A 16,025-nucleotide genomic window follows, 5' to 3' on the forward strand; every position below is an offset into this window, starting at 1 on the left:
CGGAAGGACGTGCAGAGGTTCCTGGGGTTTGGAAACTTCTATAGAAAGTTCATCAAGAACTTCGCCCACCTAACAGCACCCATAACTGATTGTCTCAGCAGCAAGAAGAAGTTTGAATGGACAGCAGCAGCTCAGGAGTCTTTTGAAAAGCTAAAGAGGGTGTTCGCTTTGGAGGAGCAACTCTTACACGTGGATCTGCGGAAGCCTATGAGGGTGGAAACAGACGCGTCAGACAGAGTGGTCGGAGCCGTGCTGCTCCAGCCAGGAAATCGATCAGAGTGGAAGCCGTGTGCCTTTTTTTTCTAGGAACATGAACAAGTCAGAGCAGAACTACACAGTGTATGACCGGGAATTACTGGCAATTCATGAAGCCTTTCGACGTTGGAGACATTTCCTGATAGGCGCGAAGCACAAGATCCAGGTGTGCACGGACCACAAAAACCTGGAATATTGGAGGACTGCTTGAGTTCTCAACCAAAGCCAGGTGCGATGGGCACAGGAGTTTTCCAAGTTCTTCTTTGAAATTCAGTATGTGCCCGGAAAAGAAAACGTCAGGGCAGACGCCCTCTCCCGTAAACCAGAGTACGTGGAAGGAGAGGGAGAGCCAGAAGCACGACATGTGATACCCGAGGACCGATGGGTGTGTGGGGGAGTGTTGATAGGGAGACAAGAACTAACCGGGTTGACGAGGAATGACGAGTACGCACAAACTAAAATCAGGGAGATACGAGACGCAGAAGAAAATCAGGGGGGTTTTGAGGAAAAGGAGGGGGCGCTGTACTATAAGGGAGCATTGCACATACCAGAAGGGGACTTGAGGAGAAAAGTACTCAAACAACTACATGATAACCCCACGGCGGGACATTTTGGTCAACACAAAACCATGTTGCTAGTCACCAGGCAGTTCTGGTGGCCAAGAGTGAGGGAAGATGTCAGAGAATACGTAAGGGGGTGCGAGCGCTGCCAGAGGGCTAAAGGGGAGAGGGCACCACCCGCGGGGTTACTGGAGCCCTTACCCACCCCGGAAAGGCCATGGGAGGTGGTATCCATAGATTTTATGACCGATTTACCCAAGTCCAGGGGGAAAACAGCAGTCATGGTGGTAGTGGACTTGATGACCAAAATGTGCCATTTTATTGCTTGCTCGCATGCAGTGACAGCAGAGGAGACAGCTAGGCTGTTTATAGATCACGTTTTCAGGTTGCATGGCGCCCCCTTGAGGGTTTTGTCCGACAGAGGCAGACAATTTACTTCCAGATTCTGGAAGAAGCTCATGGGCCTGCTGGAGATCGAAGTGAGCTTCTCGACGGCCAGACACCCGGAGACCAACGGACAAGCAGAAAGAGCTAATAGCGTACTTCAGCAGTACCTTCGCTGCTACGTCAACGAAAGGGGGAACGATTGGGTGGAAAAGCTAGCGCTGGCCGAATTTGCATACAATAACGCTGAACATGTGTCCACGGGGATGAGTCCCTTCATGGCGAATTATGGGTGTCACCCCAGGGCCTTCCCAGGGGAGGGGGAGGGGAGGTGGAGTGTGCCGGCGGCCGAAAAATTTGTGGAAGAAATGGAAGCTTTACACCAACAACTTAAGGCTAACCTGGAGAGGGCTAAGGAAGTATACAAGAGGCAGGCAGACAAGCACCGAAGAGAAGGGGAGAGAATAAGGGTTGGGGATCAGGTGTGGTTGTCAACCAAAGGGTTACCGTTCAAAGGGGGGTGTAAGAAATTACAGCCGAGACGACTGGGACCCTTTGAAGTAACGCAGCAGGTAAATCCGGTGACCTTTAGACTAAAATTGCCCACCAACATGAAGCTACACCCGGTGTTCCACAGGTCCTTGCTCTCACCGTACCGGGAAGGGTGGGAATTGCAGGGAGGAGAAAGAGAAATCCCCAGGCATCCACGGGTGGAGGAAAGGGAATTCAGTGGTCAGGCAGCGGATCCTCGATTCAAGGTGGAGAGGGAGAAGGGTGGAATATTTGGTGGCCTGGAAAGGGGAACCAGAGTCGGAAAACGCTTGGGTTCCTGCGGAAGAGATCAGGGATGACTATCTGCAGGAGGAGTTTCATAGCAGGTTCCCAAGGAAGCCCAAACCCCTTGGAAGATTCTGGGGTGAGCAATTTGGCACCACGGAGGATGAAGAAGAGTTTGAGGGGTGGCCAGCCTCAGAAGAGGAGGAAGGAGGGACTTCCGGGTTAGCGCGAACAGCTAATGGCGGATTCCCTCCGAGCTCCGGAGGGAATCGGCTCCGCTGGAGACGGGTCTTGCCGCGACGGCGACGCAGAGACCCTTAAAAACTGCAGGCGCGGATGCCTGCGGACCTGGTGACTCGGTGGGCACCTTAAACGCCCCCTCTGACCCACGAAGAGCCTTTTTAAAGGCTTCGGAGAGGGTACGGAGAGCGGCGCGGTGCTGGGAGTAGACCGCTACCCCAGTGGAGCGAAGCCGTGTGCCATGGCTGAAGAGCGCTGACTTTTTTCCCTGAATTCGGCTGGAAAAGAAATAACCCGTGAGTAAAGCGGAATTTGGACTTTAAAATATTTATTCGTGAATTCGGTACGACCGGGGTGTGTGTTAAAGGGAAGTCCGCACCCCTCCTTTTGCAGACGATCTAAAGCAACAATAGAAGAACTAAGCTGGAGAGCCTACCCTTTGTGGGGTGAGTTTAAAAAGATATTAACTTCTACGATTTGGCAAAAAGAAATTTTGAGCTGGAGTGTAAGAGTGGAATTTTAGAAGTTTTCTTTCTGTTGTGTACAACCCCCCCTCCCGGGCCCGGGAGCGTCCTGTGTTTGAGTCTGTGGAAGAGGAATACGGAGTTTGACAGCTGTCAAAGCTGTCAAACGGGCAGTTTAAAGCTGAAAAATTGTTATTTAAGATCTCTCTGGACTAAAATGAGCTACAATTGAACTAAAATTGTTGGAAACAAAGAAACAACAACGAGTCAGAGGTTTGTTGGAAAAAGATTACTAAGTAACCAGATTCCCTCTAGGGGGAATTCTGTGACATTACAATGGCTGCGGATGGAAAGTTACTAGCTGAAATCGAAAGAATGTTTTATTTGGTGGGAATTTTACAAGAGCAGAGTCTGGCTATGAATAAACAACTCACGACCTTGACTTCTGGAATAAGCAGCTCTGCTGAATGTATTGAGGACTTAAATGAGAAAGAATCTGCAGCTGAATTGGAAATGATATCTCAAGAAGTGGAGGAGACTAAACAAGGAAAGGAGAAAGTACAGATGGAAAGTACCAACCAGAAGCTTACACTAGTGGAGTATAAGCAAGGAGACTTTTGGACCACATGGATTACAAATCTGCGAAAGATGCGAAAGATGAAGGAGGAGGCCCCTGGAGTACATGGAATACAGGAACTTAAAACAAAGAAGAAATATGATTGGGGCCTCCACTCTGAAGATGAATGGCTTGTGGAACTTTTGCAGCAGTTGTTCTTAAATACTCTTGTGGGAAGAAAACCTGGTTCGATGGGGATAGAACTCCTTCGAGATTTGACGACCAACATAAAGGACTACCAACAAGACCGGCGGAGAGGGACTGAAAGAGACTTGAAAGCCTCGGATGTGAGGAATCCAGGCTAAGAACTGTTATTCTGGACACGTATTGGGGAAGGGACGAAAATCGGGGATGGGAGGGAGGGGAAAATAGAACTTTAAAAACACCTATGACTTTTGGGTTTAGTTAATATGACTTTTATCGAATACAAAATGGGAAATCGATGGAAGGGAATTTGAGTCCAACTTAGGAAAGAACTTACTTTTCATAAAAGATGTAATATTAAGATGGTAAAGAGGAGAAATAATAATTTGCCGACATAATTATGGGAATTGGGATGCATGAAGGGGGGTGGGGGGAAGTCAAGGAACAAGGTTAAGAAAGTAGGATTTTTGAAACTATACATGTTTTTGTCTTTGTCTTTTTTTTGTGTGTCAAGTTTTTATAAAATGTGAAAAGCCAATAAAATTTTTTATAAAAAAAAAAGAAGAGGAGGAAGGAGGGGAAGCCGAAGGAGAGGAATCCGACTGGGGAGATTGGGCAGCGGAAAGAGATAGCAACAGATGGAGAGCAGTGTTTGAATCCTCTGAGGAAGGGGATAGCTCCTTCCCGGGGTTTCCCGCATCGCCGTCCAAGGAACGGACGGGAGAGGGGGAGGGCCCTGGGAGGGAGGTGGATGTCAGGGAACTGCCATCAGAGGGAAGAGGAGAAGTAAGACGCTCCAGTTACGCAGGGGAGGGAACTAGCAAGGAGAGAGAGAGAGAGAGTCCACGGGGGAAGGAAATCCAGGGGACACCAGGGAGAAAGGGGAAGTTGAGAGTACGGCGGAGGGGAGGCTCAGAGACTCTTCCAGTGAAATCAGCGCAGAGAGCACAGGACCTCCGCTTGGCACGCCCACGCTGCGCAGAAGGCTTCCATGCAGAGAATCTAGGAGGAGACTTGGAGTCAAGCAACTTTTATGTTGGAAGAAATTTAGGTCCCGCCCACTGACGGATTCTGCCAGTGACTAAGACAGTCGCGTTTCAAGGGCTGTCAAACCAGGGAAAGTTTTAGCTATACGAATAGCTTGGAGCAGTTTGCAGTTTACGCACAAGCAACCCCAAATCCCATTACAGTACCAAAGCACCCTAGCTCAGCTGAAGGAGCACTTTGACATGAAGGATCTTGGTGAGGTATCCAACTATCTTTCTCTGCAGGTGGAGAGGGACCAAGCAGGTAATTTTCTGGTATAGCAAACACAGAAAATTGCTGATGTATTAACCAGGTTGAATTTGGTTGATGCAAACCCAACAGACACACCGATGGTGACAGGTTACCAGGTGGACAGTACTGCTGAAGTGTTTTCTGACACAACGCTGTACAGATGTAACCTGCTTAGCAGACATGCCAACAATCCTACGGTTCAGGATTGGAAAGCTCTGAAGCGCATAGCCCGCTATTTGAAAGGGACTATGCACTACAGGCTGAGGTTCACCAGTCAAAAGACTGGTGGGGTCTTGAAATCTTTGCTGATGCAAGTTTTGGAAGTGACACCACAGATGGTACAAGCACTTCTGGAGTATGCTACATGTACAACCACTGCCTGTTTGACTGGTTGTGCAAGAAGCAGACAACAGTGAGCCTAAGTTCCTGTGAAGCAGAACTCAATGCTCTGTCTTTTTCACTCATGGATTGTGAATGGTTGATGCAACTGTTTAAGGACATCAGAGTGTCTGTAAAATGTCCTGTACAAGTGTATCAAGACAATAGATCGTGTTTGGCTTTGCTGAACTCAGAGAGTTGCAAGCAAAGGACCAAGTACTTGCAGATTAACCTACATCGTGCAAGAGTGTGTATTCAGAAAGGACTCATTCAGGTGTCCTACATGCCAGGAAATGAAATTCCTGCTGATCTGTTGTCTAAGGTTGTTAACAGAGAACAACTTAAGGTTTACATACAAAGGTTGCAATTGGGTTGAACCACATGTACTACAGGTTACACGGAAAGGGGGAGGATGTTAGGATATTTCCGTTCCACCTTAAAAGGGAGCAGGCTTTGAGTCACAGAGTCTGCGCATGTCCTGTTCACAGGATGCTTATGTTTGCTGTTGCTTTCGATTTCTCAGTCGGTCGGAGACACTGACTCAGAACGGTCATATTTTTCTTTGTTCTGATCAACACTAAATAAAGTCTGTGGATATGCTCTCCTGCTGTGCATCTTCTGCTGTGTGCATTATCTGCTAATAAAGAGTGTGCACGAGCCCAGGAATGTGGCAAGGTATTTCCAGGAAACTCGTGTCGCTAGAAGCTGCGTGACTGCAGGGATCGATGGATCGTCCGGCAGCCGGCTTGGGGCCATGATGGACTATATCTCCCTGGCAGTATCCCAACATAATTGTCATTAGTCAGTGGAGGTGGGTAAGGTAAGCCTCCCCCCTTCTTGGTATCCATTTTGAATCCAAGCCTCAGCTCTCACTCTCAAGCCTGTAAAATTCCAAGAGTCTATTGGCTGTTCACTGCGTTGCACTTTGCAGCTAAACGCAGGCTGTTTTGAAAGTCCCTCCAAGAGCAGTGAGATAGCAGACAAAACAAACGTTGGAATTTTTGCCAGTGTTTTTCCAGCCTTTCACAGTCCCAGCCCCTTTTCCGTTGGCTAGTAACTTTCCACTTTACTGACGTTTCGTTGCTTAGCAACTGGCTTATCAAGACTCAGGAATGTGAAGAATGTGGCTCTCTCTCAGTGCTGTTTTCATCCAAAAGCAGACACTCAGTGAACCGAAGAATGCTTCAATTCAATTGGCGAATGCTTGTTGGAGATGCGGAGAAAATAACGGTGACATGAGCCACATGTGGTGGACGTGTGAAAAGATTAAGATTTTTTTTTTTGCGGGGGGGGGGGAAATATACGATGAATTAAAAAAGATGATGGGGATAACTTTTACGAAAAAAACAGAGGCATTTCTATGAAGTATTTTAGATAAAGAGATCCCAAAAAATCTAAGAGAGGTATTCAAATCAAATCAAATCTTTATTACGGTCATAGACCAGCATAAGTAGGGTGGAGCACAATCATTTAGAATCTATAAAACATTTTGGAAAGTTAAACAGTATTAAAACAGAGGGTATATCTAAAGAACTATAAAAATCGAAAAGAAACTAAAATAATTTGGTACTGGTATCAGGACAGAGTTCTGCTTCATGAAAACCATGCTGTCCTTTTCAAGTTTCAAGTTTTATTGCGGCCAAAGCCAGTGACACTAAACCCCACAAGATCAGACAAGAAGAAATCAACAACAACCTCAGAAAAGGAAAATGGTTACGCAAGGGAACTTCGCAGTGTGCCATTCAACAGAAGAGATTTACGCTTCCTAATTACTAAAGTGCAAAATTTAGCCACCTCATATGATATTGAGCTTGAGGAATCTTCCAGGAGGTATTTTCGGAGAATTTCAGGGCAGGATTCCAAATAATATTGAAGGGGTATAAATTTTGATAGAAGCGGTAAAATAAGTTGAACTCGTTCTTCACTATAAAATTCGCAGAATAGAAGAGTGTGTGTGACAGATTCTACCTTATTAGACATACAAGGGCAGAGACGCGCATGCATTGGAACCCGCGTGAATTTGCCGTACAGCACTGCTGAGGGCATTGTCTCAAAGCGGGCTCTAGAGAAAGCCCATCTATAGGCTTCGTTAGTGATGTTGGTTAAGTAAGGGGCAGCTGCAAAATTAGGCCAAGCTTTTAAACATCTATACGTCTCCGGGAGTAGGGCGCCTTCTTGTTGTAATTCGATATCATAAAGTCTCCGAGTGACAATAGCTTTTGCCTTGTTCAGAGTTCCAATAAAAAGATTTTCAGGGTTTAGACCAATTTGTTTGATCTTGTTAGTTATTTGCATAAGCCAAGGAGGATAGGGAACTGCGGCCAGGAAACAAGGTAATAGACCCTTAGGATTGTAGTGGATTTTCAGCCAGAGGGATATTGCTTGTACCCAGACTTTTAATTCCACTCTGGGCAGTCCTGCCTCTTGCCTCAAGACTGCATTAGGTGTACACTTAGGAGTAGCAAATAATGATCTTAAGAATTTAGATTGTACTGTTTCAAGGGTCTTAAGGTTGGCAGAAGGGTTAATTTGAGAGCCATATAGAAGTTGGGCTAAAGATTTTGCTTGGAAGACTGTTAGGGCCATCGGGAGGAAGCCCGCACCTTTCCTTCTGAATAATCTAAGGATAGCATTTGCACTTCTTTCTGCTGATATAGCTGATGTGGTCAAGTGTGTTGACAATTTGGCATTATAAGAGAAAGTAATGCCTAAGTATTGGAAGGTCTTAGTCTGTTCAATGGCGTTTCCCTTTACGCTCCAATTATCCTTCCTGAAGGAGCGGTTAAAATGTACAATTTTGGTTTTGGCAAAGTTGATTGTTAACAGTTCAGTGTTACATTGGTCGCTAAACTTTCCTAGGGCACGTTTCAGACCCACTTTGGTTTGAGAGAGAAGAACAGCATCATCCGCATACATTAAGACTGGTACTTTTCTGCCGTTAGAGAGCACAGGGGGGTGGGTTTCAATTTCACGGCAGCATGTGGCCAGGGAGTTAACATAGATGTTAAATAGGAGTGGGGCTAATAGGCATCCTTGTCTAACTCCTCTTTGGACTGGGATTTCTCTGGAGAGTCTGCCGTCCTGTGCAAGTCTTATCTGGAGGGTATTGTTCTCATGAAGCTTAATCATCAGAAGTAATAACCTTCTGTTGATACCCATATTGGCCAATTTGGCCCAGAGCCTACTCCTGGATACAGAATCAAATGCTGCCTTTAGGTCCACAAAGGCCGCATATAATGACTTTTTCCAATGTTTCGCATACTTATAGACAAAGTAATCAAGCACTAAGCAGTGATCAATGGTGGAACGTCCGGATGTAAACCCTGCTTGTTCAATTTCTAGCAAGTTGTTATGATCTAACCATTCACATAGTTTTAGGCATAGGTGTTTTGTATAAAGTTTACAGATCACATTCAGGAGACTAATTGGTCTATAATTGGATGGATCAGAGGGGTTGCCCTTTTTAAATATGGGAACAATTATAGCTAGTCCCCAATCTTTAGGGATTTCAGTCGTCTTATCTATATATGAAAATAGATTTGCAAGGACCGGGGTCCACCAGTTTATTTGCGCTTTCAAAAGTTCAGCGACAATGAAATCACTTCCTGGAGCTTTGCCAGAATTCATTTGTAGGATTAGCGAAGTGATTTCAGTTTCTGATGTTGGGGGCCATGGTGTAGCATTATCTAAGGGGATGTTAAGCGGCGCAGAAGGACGATGTTCCCTAAACAGCCCTTTATAGTGCTCTTCCCATGAATTTGCAGGAATTATTGTGCCCTTATTAGGAGCTTTGGTTTGACTGGAGATAATTTTCCAGAAGTTGGAATTATCTTTTTCTATTGACGCTTTTATGAGGGCCTGCCAAATGAGAGAGTCTGCAGTTCTTTTTTTGGTTTTTAATAGCTCTTTGTAGTTCTTTTTTTTAAGTTGTAACTCTAATTTAGTGATAGGGTTAGGATTTTGCTGGAAGACCTTAAAGCATTCCCTGAGTATAAGTTTTGCCTGAGTGCATTCGTGGTCAAACCATTTTTTGTTGGTAGGGAAGTCATTTTGGTTAGATCTTCTGGGTCTTGACAATAACGGTTGGAGTTTTCGGATTAATGTGTTATAATGGTCAATTGGGGAGGTCTCTTCAGTGTCGTTGGAAGTCAAATCAGCCCAGAGGAGTTGACCTTCCATTGATTGTATCCAAATACCAAAATTGTTATTAACATAAGGGGACCATTTAATTCTGGATTTGCCTATTTGTTGTAAAGCACTAGGATCAGGAGTCTGCGGGGCAAGCCCGCGTCTAGAGGGTTCCCAAAATTCAGTCCTTTTAAGATTTAGGGGTAAATGGTCACTTTCGGTTCTTATGTCTACAGTAAATTCAATATATTCATCAAAGAGTTCTTGGGAGACAAGGATGTAGTCAATAACAGAGTGCCTTAAGCCTGACCAGTAAGTAAATTGGCCAGGGCAGTCTCCCAAGGAGAGGCCGTTTAAGATAACAAGGTTTAATCTAAGTGCCATTAAAAAAAGACATGTACCAGCAAAATTGGTAACTGGGTCAAGTGAGTGACGCCTGAATAGGGGCCAGTGTTCATCATTAGCATTTAGGGGACCCATTCCACTTTCCTTGATTAACTGTTCGTCTGAGTGGCCTAGCCTTGCATTAAAATCCCCGCCAATAATTAAGGAGGCAGAGGGAAACTTATTTGAGACAAAGAGAATGCAGTCTTCCAGTTCGTTCCAGATGTTTTTAAGATCAGTTTGTTTCATAAGTGGGTGAATATAAACATTGATGCATATGATCTTAAAATGGGTGGAGAATATTTTAACGGCCAAAATCCATTTTTTGTCGATTTTCAGTTGGATAGGGGAGGCTCCTAGATCCGTCGATACGAAGGTGCTCAAACCTCCCGCCGGTCTTCCGCCTTTTGGGCCGATTGAGGCAGGGGAATGGAAAGCAAAGTAATTGTGTAGTTCAAAAGGATTTTGCATCCAGGTTTCTTGGAGCAGGATGATCTTGAACTGTGATACGTTGGCTAAAACGTCTTTGTCCCTTCTTTTCGATTGCCATCCAGCAACGTTCCAGGATAATAGTAGGGGTGAGAGTCATTTTGTCTCTTCAATAGCATCTAGGGTTTTCCCGGGGTCGTGGAAGATGCAACCATTGGATGGTTGAGTCTCTGATAATGTGATTAGGGGCGCCTCAGAGATTTCGGCGTGGATTTCAGTTGGGCAGAGTAGGGGTGTATGTTCTGCTGTGACCTGAGGAGATTCATGAAGGCAGACTGCCATATCATCCGTTATTGGAGTCCCAGTGTTTGGCAGGGGTTTCTGGGGTGTTAGCCCCTTCATGACTGCGTTCCTTTGATTTAATAGGTTGCTATGACCAGGTTTTGAGGAGATTTTCTCTTGAAGTACATATGTAAGTTGCTGCTTAAGTGTATCGAGCCTGTTTATAACTTCCTGCTGTTCTAGTAATGGCAATTCGCCATAGGATGAAATAAGGTCCCTCTCCTCAGGGGTGGCCAGATGACTTGGCCCGCTTTGGTCATGCTTCTCTGTTGCTGGAGTAGATAAACCAGGAAGCTTGGGCTGAGAGGGAGGGTGAGGATCCCAGGTGGGCAGCTTGGGTTTCGAGACTATGTCACGCCTGTCTGGCGAGCGGATACTTTTTTGTACGATACTACGGAGAAGAGGTTTAATCCTGGTGTCGTTAAAGACTCTCGTTGGGAAGATGCCCCAGGTGGCCAAAAACGCTTTACGCCTAACCAGTATGGAGGGAATTTTTGGTGACTGGAAGGAGAGCAGTACTTTTTGGAACCGATGGTGGTCGTGCAAAAGTTTCACTGTACTGAGGTCTATTAGCGGAGGCCAAATCTGGAGGAGCTGCCTTAGATGAACTTTGACATCTCTCGGATTATTCCACCTTGGGGACCTGGGGTCACTGCTGCGTATAGTTAGGCATATTTTGTTTGGTTGTAAAATCAGAGATTGAGAGTCCAATTGAGTTTTTAAGAGGTGGCCACCAGTACCACTTTCATGTCTAACAGGGGAGATACACCTCTGTCCCTTTAAATCCCTCGGAGGCAGAGTGAGGTTGTGCTGCAGCTCCAGCAAGTGGGCCTCAAGCTTTTGATGGAGATTATTCACCTGCATGGAGATCCCATTTATGCTCTTAAAGATGCAGCGCAGGGTCCTGATTATTAATTGGAAATGATTGAATTCCATGCCATCGCCAAGGGCCAACTCGGGCTCCCCCTTCGAGGTGACTCTCACTTCTTTGTCATTATCATTATCATTATTCGTTGCCTTTGAGTTCACCCCCTCCACTTCTATATCGGCTGCGAGGTCAATTAAAGGATTAAAACGATTCTTGTTTGCAACCACAGCAGCTCGTATACTTGTGGCCAAGGGATGGAAAGATCACGAGGCTCCAAAAATAACAGATTGGCAAATCAAATTACAGGAATTGGTGGAGACGGCTCAATTGACTAGCAAACTCAGAGGAATCTCAAAGCAAAAATTTGCAGAAAAATGGGATGGTTATACAAGATATGTTCAAAAACACAATAATAGTTTTGATTCCGTGCTAGCATTCGAGTGATAAAGGAACTAAAAGGAGGTGGACAACAATTAAGGATTTATTATGCTTTCAGAATGTATTGGGAAATTTATATAGAAAGGATTATTGTTTTTGTTAGGGTGTGAAACCTAAGACGCTGGCAAGTTAGCAATGTCATGTAACTTTAAGTAGTCAAGCTCGTTAAGTTGTTAAGTTGCTCAGTATATAAAGAGTGTTTGTTTTCTCTGCGTGGTGTGGGGCGTGAAGCAAAAATGTCCCAAAGCTCCGGAGGTGTTTCTGTTATCTTTCTGCAATAAACCTGTCTTTGGAAAGACAGGCTTCCCTGTGTCGTTATTTCTTTGCTGCTGAGACTTTGAAGCTTGTACTGCAACAGGAATCTCTGCACTGGACTTAATTAATGCTCTGCAAAGCGAGCCGTTGCTGATGGCGCAGCGGAAGCGTTTACTGGACCAGTACACAAACTCTCTTAGGTTATGGCTCCTTCTACGTTTCTACAGCTGTATTGTGTGCAGAGAAAGTGAAAGCAGCTTTCGGATGAGAGAAGACCGGCTTGGTCGTAAATCCACCTCTTAAAGGAACTGAGAGGCTGCAGAAAATTGAGAGAGCTGCGTAAGTGAAGATTTACAGCTTCATTAGCTGCAAAAGGCTAGCTTGACCTCCCGTTGTGTTTGTGTTTTGTTAATAAAAACAGAGGACGGTGGTAGGTTGCTAGTGAAGAGACGGAGAAAAAAAAGTTTAAAAGGCTTCAGAGGAGGCTGGAGGCGTCTGAAAAGTGAGTAAAACAAATCCCAAGGGGAAAGAGAAGAAAGGGCACACAGAGGGAGTAGCAGCAGACCCCAAGAATGGCAGTGGAAAATTTCCAGGTTCCCTTTACAAAGTTGAACTCTGCTAATTACGTGCAGTGGTCTAAGAGGGCTCAAGTCTGGTTGGAAGCCAAAGAAGTGTGGGCTGACTATGTCCAGAGGCGAAAGCCGTTTGTGGCTGTTGCAGCAGATGCCACAGCAGAGCAACAGGCTGCTGCACATGCTCAGAACAGGGAACATGATAAAATGGACACTAAAGCTGGATGCATGTTGATGGTATCGATAGACGATTCCCAATTACCTCATGTGGAAAATTTAAGGTCTGCATTTGAAATTTGGGAAGCTCTTAGGCGAATTCACCATAGAGCCACGCCCGGAGAGAAGGTGAACATTATACGTGCTTTGTATGAGTTGAAATTGAAGCCAGGGGATAGTGTGGTTGAACACACGTCACAGATGACTGAGTATTTCAACCGACTGTCATCTTTAGGTGTGAATTTTCCTGAAAATGTTAAAGTTTATACTCTGCTTAGCAGCCTGCATGCAGGGTTTGAAAAGTTAGTACTAACTTTACAAGTTTTGCCAGAGGACCAGCTGAATATGAATTATGTGACTGGTAGATTGTATGAACAAGAATATGAACATCATCGAAAACGTATTGATAATTCAAATACCCCAAGGGTTGGATGTTCAGATAATTCCCAGCGTGGGGAAACTAGCAGGCAGAGCTGTAAGGAAGCCTCACAAGTGTCTGCTATGGCCAGCAAGTCATGTTTTCGATCTGGCAGCAGGTTTCATTTGATAGCAAAGTGTCCAGAAAAGCAACAGGAATTTCAACAGTCCAAGGCCAGTTTCCGGAGTTACAGGGGAAGACGACGTGAGAACTACAAGAATCAATGATCCAGAGGGGGAGCAGGTGCTGATAAGGGACTATCTGCAATGGCAGCACAACAGAGTCCTAAAAGGAGCCAACAAACTTTGAAGTGGATAATTGACAGTGGAGCAAGTCACAGTTTAGTTCCAGCGACATCTAGTGGCCGCTTGATGAACTGCAAGACATTGCCAGTTGCAAAAACCATGACTATAGCAGACAATAGTAAACGAGAAATGAACCTTAATGGCACAATTTATGTTAACTGTTTGCAAACTAACCTTCCTGTTTTTGTTCTTCCAGGAATGAAGAATGGACTTTTGAGTGTGTCATGCCTGGCAAAAAGTAGTTTTAAGGTTGAGTTTGAAAATGATGTGTGCACCATTTCGAAACAGGGGAAGGAGCTAGTTAAAATTGTCAGGAAAAAGCAGCAATGCAAAAGCCAGCTGCGGGTGGCTGGAAAGCAAAACAGGATGTTGTTGTCTGGAACTGTACTGGTGGGGAAAAGGGGCAGTCCATTCTCTGTACTGAGCACCGGATGTTAGCTCAGAGTGTCATCTGACCTGTACTGGAAGTACAGGGGCGGAGTGGTGACTCTACTGCTGGAGTCTGAAGGGTACAGACACGTTTCTCTGTACTGCTGAAATGACAGGAATAAAGACATGTAAATAGGACTCCTGTCTGTCTTTCTTCCCCTCCCTGGGGGAATGCAGGGAGGGAGAAGGAGGAGGGTGTGTTCTCCTCACGTCTGAGGAGGATCGCCGATTTATGACCTTGCCTGCCGGGAGACGCAGACGGGAAGGTCAACAAGTATCTCAGTCGGTTGCCTGGAGTGTGAGGCCAGTTACCTCTGACTGCGAGCTGAGATACTGACAAAAATTCCCTGTGATGATGGGCTTTTTGTTTTGGTTGAAGAGCAGTTAGCAGCAGGTAGATGATCAACAGGTGAAGCACAAGCTAAGTGTGTAAATAAGGCTCCTCATACAGGTTGTGCACATCTACTACACAGAAGGTTAGCTCATATATGCTTTAAGTATGTAAGCAAGATGCCAGATTTAGCTGAGGAGTGTAACATGAAACCCTGTCCAAATTTTCTGGATTGTTGTGCTTGTAAACATGCTAAGGTTAAGACATGTAACTATCCTAGATCTGATAGAGTAAGCAAGAAACCCTTTGAACTTGTGCACACAGACGTGTGTGGCCCTATGCCAGTCAAATCGCTTGGAGGTGCGAGATTTATGCAAATTTTGGTGGATGACTTTTCAAGGGCTAGTTGGGTTTTCTTTCTGAAAGAAAAATCACAAGCAGCTTCCATCCTGATGGATTGGATTGAAGAAGTCGAATGTAAATTTGACACCAGGGTACGTAAAATACAATCAGATCGTGGTGGGGAATATGTGAACCACACGCTGGAGACGTGGTTAAAAAGGAAAGGTATAGTTCATAGACTTACCAATCCCTATTCACCACAGGAGAATGCAGTTGCCGAAAGAAAATTTCGAACATTACAGGAAGCCAGTGCTGCTTTGCTGTTTGATTCTGGACTTCCACAGCGTTTTTGGGCTGAGGCTGCACTGTATGCGAATTATACTTTTAACAGAGTGTACAATAGCACAGTAGGCAACACTCCTTACTTCATGCTATTTGGGGAAAAACCAAAAATTGATCATCTAAGAGTTTTTGGATGTCGTGCTTATGTGCTGGTGCCTAGGGCACAACGTAGGAAAGGCGATCCTAGGTCTAAAGAAATGTTTTTCTGTGGTTATCAAGCAAACACAAAAGGTTGGAGATTTGTGAATGTAGAAGGCAATCAAACGAAAATCACAATCAGCAGAAGTGCGGAATTTTGTGAACAGGATGGTTGGAATAAAATTCATGGAAATCCTGACATGCTATTTGATGTGGTGAACAATAACAATGAAACTCAGGCCCCAGGGCAGGTGTTAGTTCCAGAACAGACTGAGGAATTTGAGTCTGAGGACGAGGGTGAGAAATCGTCTAGTTCACCCAAGTCTGTAAAGTCAGAATCTTCTAGCTCTAAAAGTTCACCTGTACAGCAAGAGAGACGTGTAAAGTCAGAATCAGAAAGTTCTTCAACTACTAGTGACAAACAGGTGACGACTAGTGATTCTGGGTCAGAGGGGGAAACTGAAGGAACATCGCAGGAACAGTTAAGGCGTTCTAAGCGTATCAACAAAGGTAAACCTCATGAAAGGTACCAAGCTATTAGTGTTTGGGCTGGTTTGGCAAATTGCGAACCTGAAAGTTTTGAGGAGGTTGAGCAATTAGCCCAGGAGGAGGCCAGTAGGTGGCGTGAGGCCATGCAAAAGGAGTTGAATTCTATGAAAGAACTGGGTGTGTTTTCCATCACCAAACTGCCAGAAGGTACCAAGGCAGTATGTTGTAGGTGGGTGTACAGGATAAAGACAACAGCGATGGGGAAACCAGAGTACAAAGCAAGGCTTGTAGCTCGAGGTTTTACGCAAAGAAAGGGGTTACATTATTCCGAAGTCTATGCACCCACTTCAAGGAGTGAAACCCTACGGGCACTATTAGCAGTTGCTGCTCAGAAAGGGTTCAAAGTGAATCAATTTGATGTCTCTACAGCTTATCTTCATTCAGACTTGGCTGAAGAGCTCTATATGGAGCTACCGCCAGGATTGAAAGTTGGTAAATCAAAT

Source organism: Podarcis vaucheri (genome assembly GCF_965113315.1).
Source record: "Podarcis vaucheri genome assembly, chromosome: W".
Classification (NCBI taxonomy): Eukaryota; Metazoa; Chordata; class Lepidosauria; order Squamata; family Lacertidae; genus Podarcis; species Podarcis vaucheri.